Source organism: Heteronotia binoei, chromosome 7, assembly GCF_032191835.1.
Source record: "Heteronotia binoei isolate CCM8104 ecotype False Entrance Well chromosome 7, APGP_CSIRO_Hbin_v1, whole genome shotgun sequence".
NCBI classification, from domain to species: Eukaryota; Metazoa; Chordata; class Lepidosauria; order Squamata; family Gekkonidae; genus Heteronotia; species Heteronotia binoei.
In genome coordinates, this window is record NC_083229.1 from 111,673,843 (window position 1) to 111,688,121 (window position 14,279).

General features: G+C 47.2%; 1 non-coding gene across 1 annotated transcript; it reads left to right on the forward strand.

The window, feature by feature from the left end:
* Positions 1-12,096: 12,096 nt before the first annotated feature.
* On the forward strand, positions 12,097-12,168 carry TRNAA-UGC (transfer RNA alanine (anticodon UGC)). The gene has a single exon. It is a non-coding gene; the product is annotated as a tRNA-Ala (tRNA).
* Positions 12,169-14,279: the final 2,111 nt, after the last annotated feature.

The window sequence follows — 14,279 nt, forward strand, 5'->3', positions numbered from 1 at the left end:
GCCAATAGAAGGAAGATAGGCTTGGATCAGTAGCTCTGCTGTGCAATTGAGAGAGCCTGGCAAAGCAAGCTCTTCCTCCCCCCCCTTCCTCCCCAAGGGAGGAGCCTCAGCCAATGGAGAAAATAGAGGCTTTCCTCTGTAGCTCCTGTGCGACTGAGCAAGCCTTGCAAAGCAAGCTGTGACACAGAAGGAAGCGAGAGAGAGGGAGGAGGAAGCAGATGACAGCCAGTTGCTCAGGGACCGGATAGGAGCCCTCTGGGGGCCTGATTCGGCATCTGGGCCAGATGTTTGACACCCCTGCTCTAAAGCATCAACGTTAGAATCAGCAAGAAGAACAGCTGTGTTGGTTCATAAGAATGTTTTAGTCACTTGATGTATAAAATTTCCATTTACTTAAAAGATTTCTATCCTGCCTTACCTCTTTAGACTCAAAGCAGCTTTAATGTTAGTTCACTTTAGAGTTTCTGGCCAATAGTGTGATGTCACTTTTGGCGAATACCCAGAAGTGACAGCATCACACCAGCACGACACTCCAGGATTCACCCTATGATGATATGAGAACTCTATGATAGCCAAGGCTTTTTTTGAGCAGGAATGCACAGGAACATAGTTTCAGGGGGCTTGGTGTCAGGGGGTGTGGCCTAAGATGCAAATGAGTTCCTGCTGCAATTTTTTCCCTATTAAAAAGCCCTGGTTTTGAGTGATTACTAGTGTCATTCTGGTGTTGTGATATTCCTATGTATTTGTAACTTGGCACCATCGGCACAATGCCACTTTTCCGGGGCATTTCTCTTTTGCTGCCCAGTTGAGGGCAATGAGCATAGCAGGCAGAGCCCTGCTCTCCATAGCTCACGCACAAAGAAGTCAACACACATTTTCAGCAGCCTTTTAATCAAATATGTGGCAATGAAGTATAGACAAAGCGCACGTCTGATGCACACGCGTGAGTGAATCTGCCCACAAGATGCATGGGCATGGTCTTTAGGATGTTCAAATGCAGTTTGCAAGGATATAGTCTCAGTAAGAGAAATGAATTTTAAAAGACACTACTCTCCATAGGAGCTAAAATAACTAGACTGAGACTATTATATTTTGGTATTATTATTTTTTTATTTATTGCACTTATATCCCGCCCTCCCCAGACGGGCTCAGGGCGGCTAACAACAGTCACAATTCGATGACAGAGTCACATTATTAGAATAAGCAGGGCTTTTTTGAGCAGGAATGTAGTTCCAGCTGGCTTGGCATCAGGGGTTGTGGCCTAATACGCAAATGAGTTCCTGCTGGGCTTTTTCTACAAAAAGCCCTGTATGAAACAATGGTGATGCCAAGGGGGTGTGACTTAATGTGAAAATGAGTTTCTGCTGGGCTTTTTGTACAAAAAAAGCCCAGTGTGAAACAATGGTGACATCAGGGGGTGTGGCCTAATATGCTACTGAGTTCCTGCTGAGCTTTTTCTACCAAAAAGGCCCTGAGAATAAGAATCACTGGAAAAGACAACAATGCTAGGAAAAGTCGAAGGCAGCAGGAAAAGAGGACGATCCAACATGTGATGGATCGATTCAAACAAGGAAGCCAGGGTGTTCATTTCGAAGAACTGTGCAAGGCTGTTAACGATAGGACATTTTGGAGGTCCAGATGGTGCAATGAATGTCAATGGACAGCTTTTGAGACTAGGTGAAGTAGAATTGATTGGATAAACATATAGAGCAGAGTGATGCAGTGATGCTCTGTATTCTTGGTGCTGGGGGTGGGGCAACAGGGCTTCTAGTCTCCTGGCCCCACTGATGGACCTCCTGATGGCACCTGGGGTTTTTGGCCACTGTGTGACACAGAGGTGTTGGACTGGATGGGCCATTGGCTTGATCCAACATGGCTTCTCTTGTGTTCTTAAGTAGACTACAGGGCTAATAAGAAAGCTTCTGTCACAGAACCAAATTGACTTATACACAAAGATCATATTTTAAGCAGCAGTAACTCGGCCCCGTGGTGCAGAGTGATAAAGCTGCAGTACTGCAGTCCTAAGCTTTGCTCACGACCTGAGTTTGATGCCAGCGGAAGCTTGGTTCAGGTAGCTGGCTTGAGGTTGACTCAGCCTTCCATCCTTTCGAGGTTGGCAAAATGAGTACCCAGCTTGCTGGGGGTAAAGTGTAGATGACTACCTTTACTTTAACTTGGCTATAGCACTCTGATCTTTAACATTTTATAATGTCTGACACTGCAGTCCCGTGCAGCCTTACTTGCGAGGAAGCCGGAGTTCAGTAGGACTGACCTCTTTGTGTAAACCTCTCTAGATATTAACTGTAAGCGATTCCATTTTGAAGACATGCATTTCCATTCCCCTCCCCCTTCTCCCCCCCCCCCCCAAAAAGAGCACCGTCAACAGGAAGATTAAGATCTTTTTCTGCACAAAGCTGGACTCTGGGAAGAAGAAATCCAATAAGACCTTGGGGAAATCACAGCCTGTGTGCAGATCTTATTTGTAGCCTTCATCATGTCATTAGGCATGCTTAAAAGATACTTTGTGAAGGCCTGGGATCCTTCTTTCACACCTATCGATTCCTTCTTTTCTGCCTCCCCTGGCCCTCTGTGCTAGTTTTCGCCATTGTTGTTGTTTAGTTTCTTCCGCTTTTAATATCAAGTGGCATTTGGGTATAATTAGTATGCACTAGATAAAACTTTACGCTTTCCTGCCAAGGCTGCATTTATTGGTCAGCCGGAGGAGGCAATAAATATGCATTCCTTTGAATCCCTTGCCCTGAAATAGAAGATGGCAAACACTATTAGGATATGCAGGGATTCGCAAGAATGAAATTTGGTGTAGCTGGCAACGAAAGCCTTTGTCTCTAATTGCAGTCTTGGTCACCCAGCCCCTTCCTTAGTCTTCTTTGCCTTATATGCAGGGCTTTTTTTGGTAGCAGGAACTTCTTTGCATATTAGGCCACACCCCCTGATGTAGCCAGTCCTCCTGGAGCTTACCGTAGGCCCTGTAAGAAGAACCCTGTAAGCTCTTGGAGGATTGGCTACATCAGGGGCATGTGGCCTAATATGCAAAGGAGCTCCTGCTACAAAAAGCGTCCTGCTTATATGTGCCCAACTGGACACTGACTTTTGCTTAACCTTACACCAGAACCATGTCACTAAATCTACATGGCACAGAACTTCTGTTGGCCAATTTTCCTGTGATTTGGGGGATCGTACTGAGACATATGCCTCAGGCTCTTGAAAACTCGGCCCCAGACTTTTTGCAGTTGTATAAGACTGCATTAAAATAGTATATCTTTATTACAGATGCGTATGATATGCTCCGGGGGTGGGGGGTTGAATTGTACTTAGAAGAAATTGCTATGTACCCTTTTGCTTTCTTGAATCCAGTTCTAAATGACTAGGGGAAAGGTACCATTTATCAACAAATGGGACTGACTTTTGAGTATGCATACTGAAGCATTTGGACCATAAACTTCCCTGACCAGCTCTTCTTTATTAGTCAAGTCAAAATTCTTTTCTGTATCCTTCTTAGTATACCAGAGAGATCATATACAGCAGGGGTCCCCAACCCCCGGTCCATGGACCGGTCCCGGTTCGTGGCCTGTTAGCAACCGGGCCACAGAGTGAGGCAGAGACCTTTGCCTACTCCACATTTAAAGATCCCCATGGGGGTAGCCTGGGGCAGCAAAAAACCCAACACCCCCACCAGTCTGTGGAAAAATTGTCTTCCACAAAACCAGTCCCTGGTGCCGAAAAGGTTGGGAGCCACTGATCTACAGTGCCGAAGAGTTTTGTGTTTCATGACTATTACAGGCAGCCTTTGGGCTGTTTATTAGGCAAGGCAGCTTGGATATACAAGCAAACCACAAGAGGGGTTGCTTGAGGCTGCATAATGAGGCCTGCATGCAACAAAGGTGTCTTATCTAGCTTTACTCCCTCTTTCTCTCTCTCTTTGGAGGCTGCCTGTCTCTGAAGCTATGGAGGGCTTCTTGATGCTGATCTTACAAATGTCCTGGATAAACCACACTCCAAACCATCCTCATACTCTCTTCCCTCCGTTTGCATAGTGTATTAGCCATGGCGCAGAGTGGTGAAGCTGCAGTACTGCAGTCCGAGCTCTCTGCTCACGACCTGAGTTCAATCCCGGCAGAAGCTGGGTTCAGGTAGCCGACTCGAGGTTGACTCAGCCTTCCATCCTTCTGAGGTCGGTAAAATGAGTACCCAGCTTCCTGGGGGGAAAGTGTAGGTGACTGGGGAAGGCAATGGCAAACTACCCTAAAACTAAAACTAAAAGGAAGTACTTCTTCATCCAAAAGGTGATTAACATGTGAAATTCACTGCCACAGGAGGTGGTGGCAGCCACAAGCATAGCCACCTTCAAGAGGGGGTTAGATAAAAATATGGAGCAGAGGTCCATCAGTGGCTATTAGCCACAGTGTGTGTGTATGTGTGTGTGTATATATATATATAATTTTTTTGGCTGCTGTGTGACACAGAATATTGGACTGGATGGGCCATTGGCCTGATCTAACATAGCTTCTCTTATGTTCTTATGTACCCTGTAAAAATTCTGCTGTGAAAATGTTGTAAAAGCAACATCACCCCAGAGTTGGAAACGACTGGTGCTTGCACAGGGGGACTACCTTACCTTAATAACATCAACTGTAAACAAGAGTATTGCATTTCCCAAGTGGTGTGTATACCTTTCTAGTTGGAAGACGTGGCAATTATATGGACTCAAGCCCTCTTTTACCTTCCTTTTATCTTTAAAAAAAAAATAGTTAAATTTACTCAAAAATTAAAAGTGTTGCAACGACACCAATAAAAAAGCAAAGGAGCTTAAATTAAATATAAGGTATAAAGTTCTTTAGGAATTTCTCTGTTCTTTGCCAGATAATTTAAAATAGGAGACCAGGTTCTTTTATACTTGGTAACCGTTGCTGGTGAAGGCAAGGAATTAAGATTAAAAGATTGACCGATTCCCCACTCGCCTTACGCTGCTCCCACGCTCTTCTTCTCAGCGGGGCTTCCATCCGATTTCACACTATCTGCCCCAAGGCTTCAACTAGCTTCAGCTTTTTCACACGGCAAACAGAAATCTCTAAAAACCAGTTTCTGTTTGCTACATGCAAAAGGCAAAGCTAGTTCCAGCCCCGGGGCAGATAGTGTGAAATCGGACGGAAGCCCCGCTGACAAGAGAAGCGTGGGAGCGGCATAAGGCGAGTGGGAAATGGGTGCTAGTTTGGCTAAAATATATTGTTCCCAGAGTCTGGAGTGCCAAGCCGAAACCAATGGAGCTGAAGGGGATTTCTGTTGAGAAGCAATCGCAAGTTTTGCAGCTGCTAGTAGGATACCAATAACCGATCGTTTCCACATTGGTGGATCATCTTTCGGAAGTAGTCCCAGAAGCAGATATTCAGGTGTATCATCTAATTGGATCTCGGTAATTGTGTAGATTGTCTTCAGCACCGTATGCCAAAAATACCGGAGTACAGAACAAGTAAGCCCACAGTGAAGGTAATCGCCCTCAGAATCACATTTTTTCCAGCATGCTGGGCTCATATCTAAGTTAGCATGCCTTTTCCTTTTATCATCGTTGATCCCATAAGGCATGCCAAGAAAGTGGGATAAAAGACATTATTTTAAATTAATTTTAAATGAATGCGCTGCTGATGTCCCCTCCTCTAGGGTTGCCACCCTCCAGCTATTACAGTTGATCTCCAGAACATTACTGCTTTGGAGGGTGGACTCTGTGGCATTCTATCCTGCTGTGATCCCTTCTCTCCCAGTCTGGTGTAGTGGTTAAGTGTGCAGACTCTTATCTGGGAGAACCGGGTTTGATTCCCCACTCCTCCACTTGCACCTGCTGGAATGGCCTTGGGTCAGCCATAGCTCTGGCAGAGGTTGTCCTTGAAAGGGCAGCTGCTGTGAGAGCCCTCTCCAGCCCCACTCACCTCACAGAGTGTCTGTTGTGGGGGGAGAAGATATAGGAGATTGTGAGCCGCTCTGAGACTCTTAAGATTCAGAGTGGAAGGCAGGATATAAATCCAATATTTTCATCTTCCCCTCTCCTAAACTCACCTTCCTCAGGGTCTAACCCCCCCCCAAAAAAAAAATATCCAGGTACTTCCCAGCCTGGAGCTAACAGCCACCCCCTCCACTTAACTTCCAATTTTCCCTTCAGAAGCTTCATTATGCAAATTGATACATTTACTATTGGTCAATGGGAGTTCAATATTTATTGATAAAGCATCAGAATAAGTGTTAAAAGAATGGAATTGCCTTTTTGTACTGTTCTGGTGAGCTTTTTAAACAAATCTTTCTCTGTTAACTGGTTGGAAGTTGACAGGAAAAAAATGAGGCATGGAATTTTCCCCCTTAAAGTTAAAAAATTGTCACTTTTGGTCTTTATGTTTGAGAATCCCACCGAAGGCTGTGCTAGAAGCTGCAGACTCCAGAATTATTAAGTATATGGGTAGGCAGAAGCCTGCAGTTATTCAACAGGCCGGGAAATGCACTCTGTGCATGCTCAGAAAGACTTATATAACGTAAGCTTCATTGCTGGAGCCCATTTCAGTCAGATGCACAAAGTCAGCAGATAAAGTAATACAACATGATGGGTACAGAGGGAAAACATTTATTTTAAAATATTTAACTTCTGCCTTTCTATTTAAAATAAATACAGTGGCCCAAAAAAAGTGAACCAAAGGCTTAAAAGGGTACAAATGGCAAGATGTTCAGCTTATGACACTTCACAAAAACGGGCAACACTTTAAGCAGAGCAGGCACATCTAAGTTTAGTAAGTTACAAAAAGTTCTAATGATACCTCATTGCTTCAGGCTTCCTGCATCCAGCAACATGGTCAAATATGGCTGCTGGCCACTGGCTGGAGAGTAGCAGTCTATTACCTTCCAGTCCCAGTTCCAAGAGAGAAGAGGCCCCATGCTCTTCAGAGCAAGCACTTTTGTTAATCCTCTGACTCCACCCACTTTACATTACTCTCCACCCCTTGTTACCTGGTCCACCCAGGTTTAGGCTTCTTTTCCTGTTGTCCCCAGGAAGCCTCTTTTCTGTGAGGCATTCTGGGAAACCCCAATGTGTTCTGGGAAATCTCCAGCTCATTCCTAGAGATAGTCTCTGGGGCTGGTCTAGCCCAGTGCTCTCCCCACTCTGTTTCTTGCCTAGAGGAGAAGGATGCCCATTGTCTCTTCAAGTAGCTCCATTAGCATCTCTTCAGAGGTAGCCCAGATGTTGCTGTAATGCCAGGGGCTAACTTCTCCCCCCCCCCACTTCCTGCTTGTCTCTGAGCTCAGAGACAGAACCTTTTAAAGCTGGCTTGCCACCTCTCCAGGAGCAAGGCGTTTCTCCACAGGGTGTAACACCTGAACCAAGCAGAAGTTCATTGAGTATCCTTCTTTGAACTTCCGTTTGGGATTCGTGAACCAGCCAAAGTTTGGATTGAACTTTTGCTCCTAACATGGGTTCGGGTCTGTGCACATGCCTAATAATAACAGTTACCTACTCATGGATCCAAGTTGTGCTATTTATTTATTTGTATAATTTATGTACGTTATTTCTGACAGGGACTCAAGGCAGATTATACAGAGTGAGCTAATACAATCACAAAAATCAGGACATTCAAAAACCAATGTGCTAGCTAGCATTTTAGAAGTTCGGAGAGAGCCAGTTTGGTGTAGTGGTTAATTGCGCGGACTCTTATCTGGGAGAAGCGGGTTTGATTCCCCACTCCTCCGCTTGCACCTGCTGGAATGGCCTTGGGTCAGCCATAGCTATCACAGGAGTTGTCCTTGAAAGGGCAGCTGAAGTAAGAGCTCTCTCAGCCCCACCCACCTCACAGGGTGTCTGTTGTGGGGGAGGGTGGGGAGGTAAAGGAGATTGTGGCCACTCTGAGATTCAGAGTATAGGGCAGGATATAAACCCAATATCTACTACTACTTCTTCGTCACCAGAAAGAACTGAAACATAGCATAACATTGAACGTTAGGAGCAAAATTTATACTTTGCTTGGGAGTGGCAAAATACCTTGAAGTGAATACCTTGAACCTTCTCTTTCCTTCCTGTTAAAGCTGAAAAGATGGCATGTAAGAAGCTCTTGGATGTTGGCTCCTCTCTTCTCCTTAGTTCCTGTGTCACCTTGGCAACTCACCTTCCTTTGGATGCAGTGTCAGCACAAGACTGACAGCTTTGGTGACGTTGCTTCTGATTTAGGCAGCCATGCCAGCAACTTGAATCAGTTTGGCTTGTTATCTGTGTTTCCATAGCGCAACGTTTCCCACCAATATAATGAGCGCAGTAAGATGTGTTTTGGCCAACTGCCTTCACAGCTTTAATCCCGTCAGTCTGGACACTGATATAAATTTGGTTGCTGCTTGCCAGAAACATCCATTATAGTTTGTGAATAGCGAGTGGGGTCTCCTTTTAGCTCAGATTTTAGGGTTGCCAACCTCCAGGTGGGGCCTGAAGATCTCCTGGTATTACAATTGATCTCCAGATGATCAAAATGAGTTCTACTAGGAAAAAATGGCTGCTTTGGAGTGTGGTCTCCATGGAATTATACCCTGTTGAGGTCCCCCCCCCCCCTTCTCCAACCCTGTTCTCCCCAGGACTCAGCCTCCAGATATTTTCCACCCAGAGCTGGCAATCCCTCTAGTATTGCTCGAAATGTTACCATGACTAAGATTTGAGACATCTTGGTTTTGCTAAGTGTCTCACCCATGTAAGAATCCAGAGCCAGAGCCCAGACCTTGAATTCAGCAGGAGCTCACAGGAGCACAGCTCCTGAACCTTTCTGAGGGTTCCCCCTCCTCCTCCCCACTTGCCTACCTTGTCCATTGAATAGCAGGTGCAGCTGCATAGCAATCCCTGGATTAGAGAGCAGGCGGCCAGCCAGCCACCAGGAGCTTTGCCACGCCCCCTGCAGCCCTCATTAACCCCTGGAGAAACCCACGCCTCCCTTTTTCCACTTCTTATGTGATTTTGGGAAGTGGGTGGCTTGCTGGCCTTTTGACTATAGGGGGGTGGGGCAGCCCAGGAGAGCCCCAGGTGAGCGATGCCTGCTTGGACTGGCTGGATCTCTAGCAGGTCTCACTTGCCTGGGGCTCTCCTTTCTTGTGTTGGGTTGCTTTTGGCTGGTGGGGGGGCAGCATATGCTGTGCTCCTGATTCCCTGGTCTTCTTCCCAATCCCTTGAAATTTGCATACGAACACATTTGGCTGCCTTCGACCAAACCAAGCCATTGGTCCATCAACTGTGGCATGGTCTCCTCTGGCTGACAGTGGCTCTTCAGGTAGTAAATGATCTTTCCCAACACCATCTACTTGAGATCCTCTAACTGGTATGTCTCACTGAGTCATGGCCCCTCCTAGGGAGTGCAGGTCTCTTGCCGTAGTGGTAGACCCCCAGGTCTGGAGCCCCCTGTTCCCTGCCACTGCTCCACAGATCGGCAGGAGAAAATGGGGGGGGGGCTGGTAGTTCCCCCCCCCCCCAACATTGCAACATCCCTTCTGTCTTGAACGGGACATGATGTCAATGTATCAGCATGATGCTCTAATGTGAAAGTCTATGGTAAAGCTCCATGCTAGAGTGTTGCATTGACGTCTTGATATCGATTACAGTTTGCTCCAGAAGTGGTTTTGCAACCCTGGGGATGTCTGAACCGATAGGTCTTTGCCGGGGCTTTTTGTAGCAGGAACTCCATTGCTAGGCCACACACCCCTGATGTAGCCAACCCTCCAAGAGATTACAGTAGGCCTGCCCTGTAATAAGAGCCCCATGAGTTCTTCAAGGATTGGCTACATCAGGTGTGTATGGCCTAATATGCAAAAGAGTTCCTGCTATAAAAAAAAAGCCCTGGTCTTTGCCCCTCCAAATTTCCCAACCTTTGTCAGACTCCCCATGCTAGTGACAAAGCTCTGATGTCACTGAAATGAAACTTAGGTCTGCTGTCTCTCCCAGTCGTCTTAACCAATGCGGAGAGTCATTTTAACGATAAAACGGAATTGGGGACAGCCATGGTCACTACCCTGGACACCACCAGCCATGGACACCACCAAGAGCCAGTTTGGTGTAGTGGTTACGTGTGTGCACCCTTATCTGGGAGAACCGGGTTTGATTCCCCACTCCTCCACTTGCACCTGCTAGCATGGCCTTGGGTCAGTCACAGCTATCGCAGGAGTTGTCCTTGAAAGGGCAGCTGCTGTAAGAGCTCCCTCTGTCCCACCTACCTCACAGGGTGTCTGTTGTGGGGGAGGAAGGTAAAGGAGATTGTGAGCCGCTCTGAGACTCAGACCAATTTCCCACTCACCTTACGCCGCTCTCACGTTCCTCTTCTCAGCGGGGCTTCCTTCCGATTTCACACCATCTGCCCTGGGGCTGCAGCTAGCATTGGCTTTTTCGCGCCGCAAACAGAAACTGGTTTTAAGAGGTTTCTATTTGCAGCGTGAAAAAGCCGACACTAGCTGCAGCTGTGGGGCAGATGGTGTGAAATCAAAAGGAAGCCCCGCTGAAAAGAGGAATGTGGGAGCGGCGTGAGGTGAGTGGGAAATCGGTCTGAGAGATTCGGAGTATAGGACAGGATATAAATTCACCACCATCATCTCCTCCTCCTCCTCCTCTTCTTCTTTTTCCTTTCTTCCTCCTCCCTCCTCCTCCTCTTCTCCTCTTCCTCCTCCTCCTCCTCATCTTCTTCTTTTCCTCCTCCTCTTCTTCTTCTTTTCCTCCTCCTCCTCTTCTTCGCCTCCTCCTCCTCTTCCCCTCCTTCTCCCCTCTTCCTCCTCCTCATCTTCTTCTTCTTTTCCTCCTCCTCCTCCCCTCCTTCTCCCCTCCTCCTCCTCCTCTTCTTCTTCTCCTTCTTCTTCTCCTTCTCTTCTTCTTTTCCTCCTCCTCCTCCCCTCCTCTTCTCCTCCTCCTCTTTTTCTTCTCTTCTCCTTCTTCTTCTCTTCCATCTCTTCTTCTCCTCATCTTCTTTTCCTCCTCCTCCCCTCCTCCTCTTCTCCTCCTTCTCTTCTTCTTCTTTTCCTCCTCCTCTTCTTCTTCTCCTCCTCCTCCCCTTCTTCTTTTACTCCTCCTCCCCCTTTTCTTCTTTTCCTCCTCCTCTTCTTCTTCTCCTCCTCCTCCCCTTCTTCTTTTACTCCTCCTCCCCCTTTTCTTCTTTTCCTCCTCCTCTTCTTCTTCTTTCTTCTTCTTCTTGACTAAAAAGCACCAAATAAAGCAGTAAATGTGGCCAAGGAAGGATTGTAGAAATCTGCCTGTAGAACTGAGGTTCTGTTGAATGCACGGAGCAGGACAGGCATCATACATAGCTTTGACTTGTTTCTTTTACCAGCCCCCAAATGTTTTTAGCCTCGTTTCCCAGTCAGGAGGAACTTAGCGAGTGGAGTACTAAGAGGCCTGAAGGGAGGAAAGTAGCTGCCGGCTGTGAGTGGTTTTTCTAAGTGATTGCTGTATTGAATTCGAAATGGAAAAGAGCACGTATCAAGTGGCCTGAGTGAGTCACCGGGATCTGGATGACTCAGTTCAGCGCTTTGAAATCCCGCATGATGGGTAAGTGACAAGCCCCCACAGCTGCCGTCTCTGCAGATTTCTCGGTGGCAAGGAAGGAGCTGAAAGACCCGTGCGATGAAGTGACATTTAAAATGGCATTAGCGGTGTCAGGAACAATCAACGATACCTTTACCAGTTTTCCTGAGCTGCATAGAGCTTCGTGGATAGCTGCACTTGAGTAATAATATAGGGTTTCCAACTCTGGGTTGGGGAATACCTGGAGATTTTGGGGTGGAGCTTGGGGGAAGCAGGATTTGAGGAGGGGAGAGATCTTGACAGGGCCAGGGCTTTTTTTGTAGCAGGAACTCCTCTGCATATTAGGCCACACACCCCTGATGTAGCCAATCCTCCCAAGAGCTTACACGGCTCATAGTACAGGGCCTACTGTAAGCTCCAGGAGGATTGGCTACATACAAGGGGTGTGGCCTAATATGCCAAGGAGTTCCTGCTACAAAAAAAGCCCTGGGCAGGGCATTTATTTACATTATTTCTAGTCTGCCTTTCTCACAGGGAACTCCAGGCAGATCACACAGAGAGATTGGGAAGGGTCTGTGGCTCAGTGGAAGAGCCTCTGCTTTGCATGCAGAGGGTCCCTGGTTCAATCCCCGGCATATCCAGTTGAAATGACCCGGTAGGAGATGATGTGAAAGACCTCTGCCTGAGACCCTGGATAGCCACTGCAAGTCTGAGTAGACAATACCAGGGGTGGATTTCAAGCAGGAGCTCCTTTGCATATTAGGCCATTCCCCCCTGATGTAGCCAATCCTCCAAGAGCTTACAAAAAAGAACCTTGTAAGCTCTTGGAGGATTGGCTAGATCAGGGGTGTGTAGCCTAATATGCAAAGGAGCTCCTGCTAGAATTCCACCCCTGTACAATACTGACCTCGAAGCACCAGTGGTCTGATTCAGTATAAGATATCTTCATCTATTCATTAGTTAGTACAATGCATTCAATAGGTAATGCACTAGGGACATTCGATAGGCAATGTACTAGGATCTAAAAGGTAGAACTAAAGTATAACATAAGTATTAACGTGACTCATTAAACGGTGCAAAAATTACATTACAGGATCTTGTTACAGTAGGCTATACACAGCAGTATAGACCAGGGGTGTCAAACATGCAGCCCGGCGGCCAAATCAGGCCTCCAGACAGCTTCTATCAGGCCCCCGAACAACTGGCTCTTGTCTGCTTCCTTCTTCCTCTCTCTTGCTTCCTTCTACATCTCAGCTTGCTTTGCAAGGCTTGCTCAATCACACAGGAGCTACCGAGCAAAACCACAGTTTTCTCCATTGGTTGAGACTCCTTCTCCTCCTGATCTCCTGGGGAGGGAGGGAAAGAGCCAGAGATCCTTTTGCCCAGTTCCCTGGATCCCATGGGAGAAATACAAATAAAGCATCTTTTAAGACCAACAAGTGCTAATGTTTTAAGCATTTTTTAAGTTTTATTTTAAAAAAAATATTTAGTCATGTTTGTCTGTGTCCTTAAAAAAGTTTATATCTCTGCTACCTTATCTTAAATAGGTACACACGTGGCCCGGCCCAACGAGGTCTCATTTATGTCAGATCCAGCCCTCATAACAAATGAGTTTGACACCCCTGATATAGACCACAATCAGGGCTGGCTCTTCCACTAGGGGGGCACCTCGTGTGACTTGATGATGTTATCAATGCGGGGGGTGGGGTGGTGCCAGAAGTTAGCCTTGTCTAGGGTGCCGGACAATCTACGGCTGGCCTTGACCAATGCTCCCTGTAAGCTGTGGGGCACCTGCAGAATGGGAGTAGTAGGCATGCTCCATCTAGCTCCTGATAACAGGTGAGCCATGGCATTCTGCTCCTGTTGGGAGTGTCTTGAGTTGACTTTGAGGGGAGACCAATGTGCAGTGCAGTGCAGTAGTCTAGTCTCAGTGTTACTGCAGCATGGATCCAGGTGGCCAGATCAGCTGTATCACAGTAAGGGACCATCTTAAGAGATTCCAGTTTGGTGTAGTGGTTAAGTGTGTGGACTCTTATCTGGGAGAACCGGGTTTGATTCCCCACTCCTCCACTTGCAGCTGCTGGAATGGCCTTGGGTCAGCCATAGCTCTCGCAGGAGTTGTCCTTGAAAGGGCAGCTTCTGGGAGAGCTCTCTCAGCCCCACCTACCTCACAAGGGTGTCTGTTGTGGGGGAAGAAGATAAAGGAGATTGTGAGCCGCTCTGAGACTCTTAAGGGCGAGAAAGCATTTTTATTTTGAAGCTGTATTAACTTGCTTCTCCAACAATAAAGCTGGATCTACTATTATCCCAAGGCTTTTAACTCAAGTCAGCAAGAATCAATTGAACCTCTTTGAAAGTGGGGAGAACAGTGTCGTTTAAGACCTCCACCTTCCCAATCATCATGACCGTTGTTGCTTCAGGGTTTCATTTCGGTGTGTTCACTTCTAGCCAGTTAACCATAGCAGCCAGCCAGCTATTTAGGAGGTCTATCGCAGGGGTCCCTAACCCCTGGTCTGTGGACCGGTACTGGTCCATGACCGGTTAACAACCGGGCCGCAGAGTGAGGCAGAGGCACCGCACCACCCCTTTCACCCACCCAGGTCCCAGACGGGCGAAAGAGACAGTGCAGCCTCACTCCAAAGCACTACCTCTTTCATTCGCCCAGGCCCCAGGCAGGCAGAAGGGGCAGCACGGCCGTGACCTTCACCTACCCCTCATTTAAAGACCCCCATGGGGAGCAGTGATGGGGTGT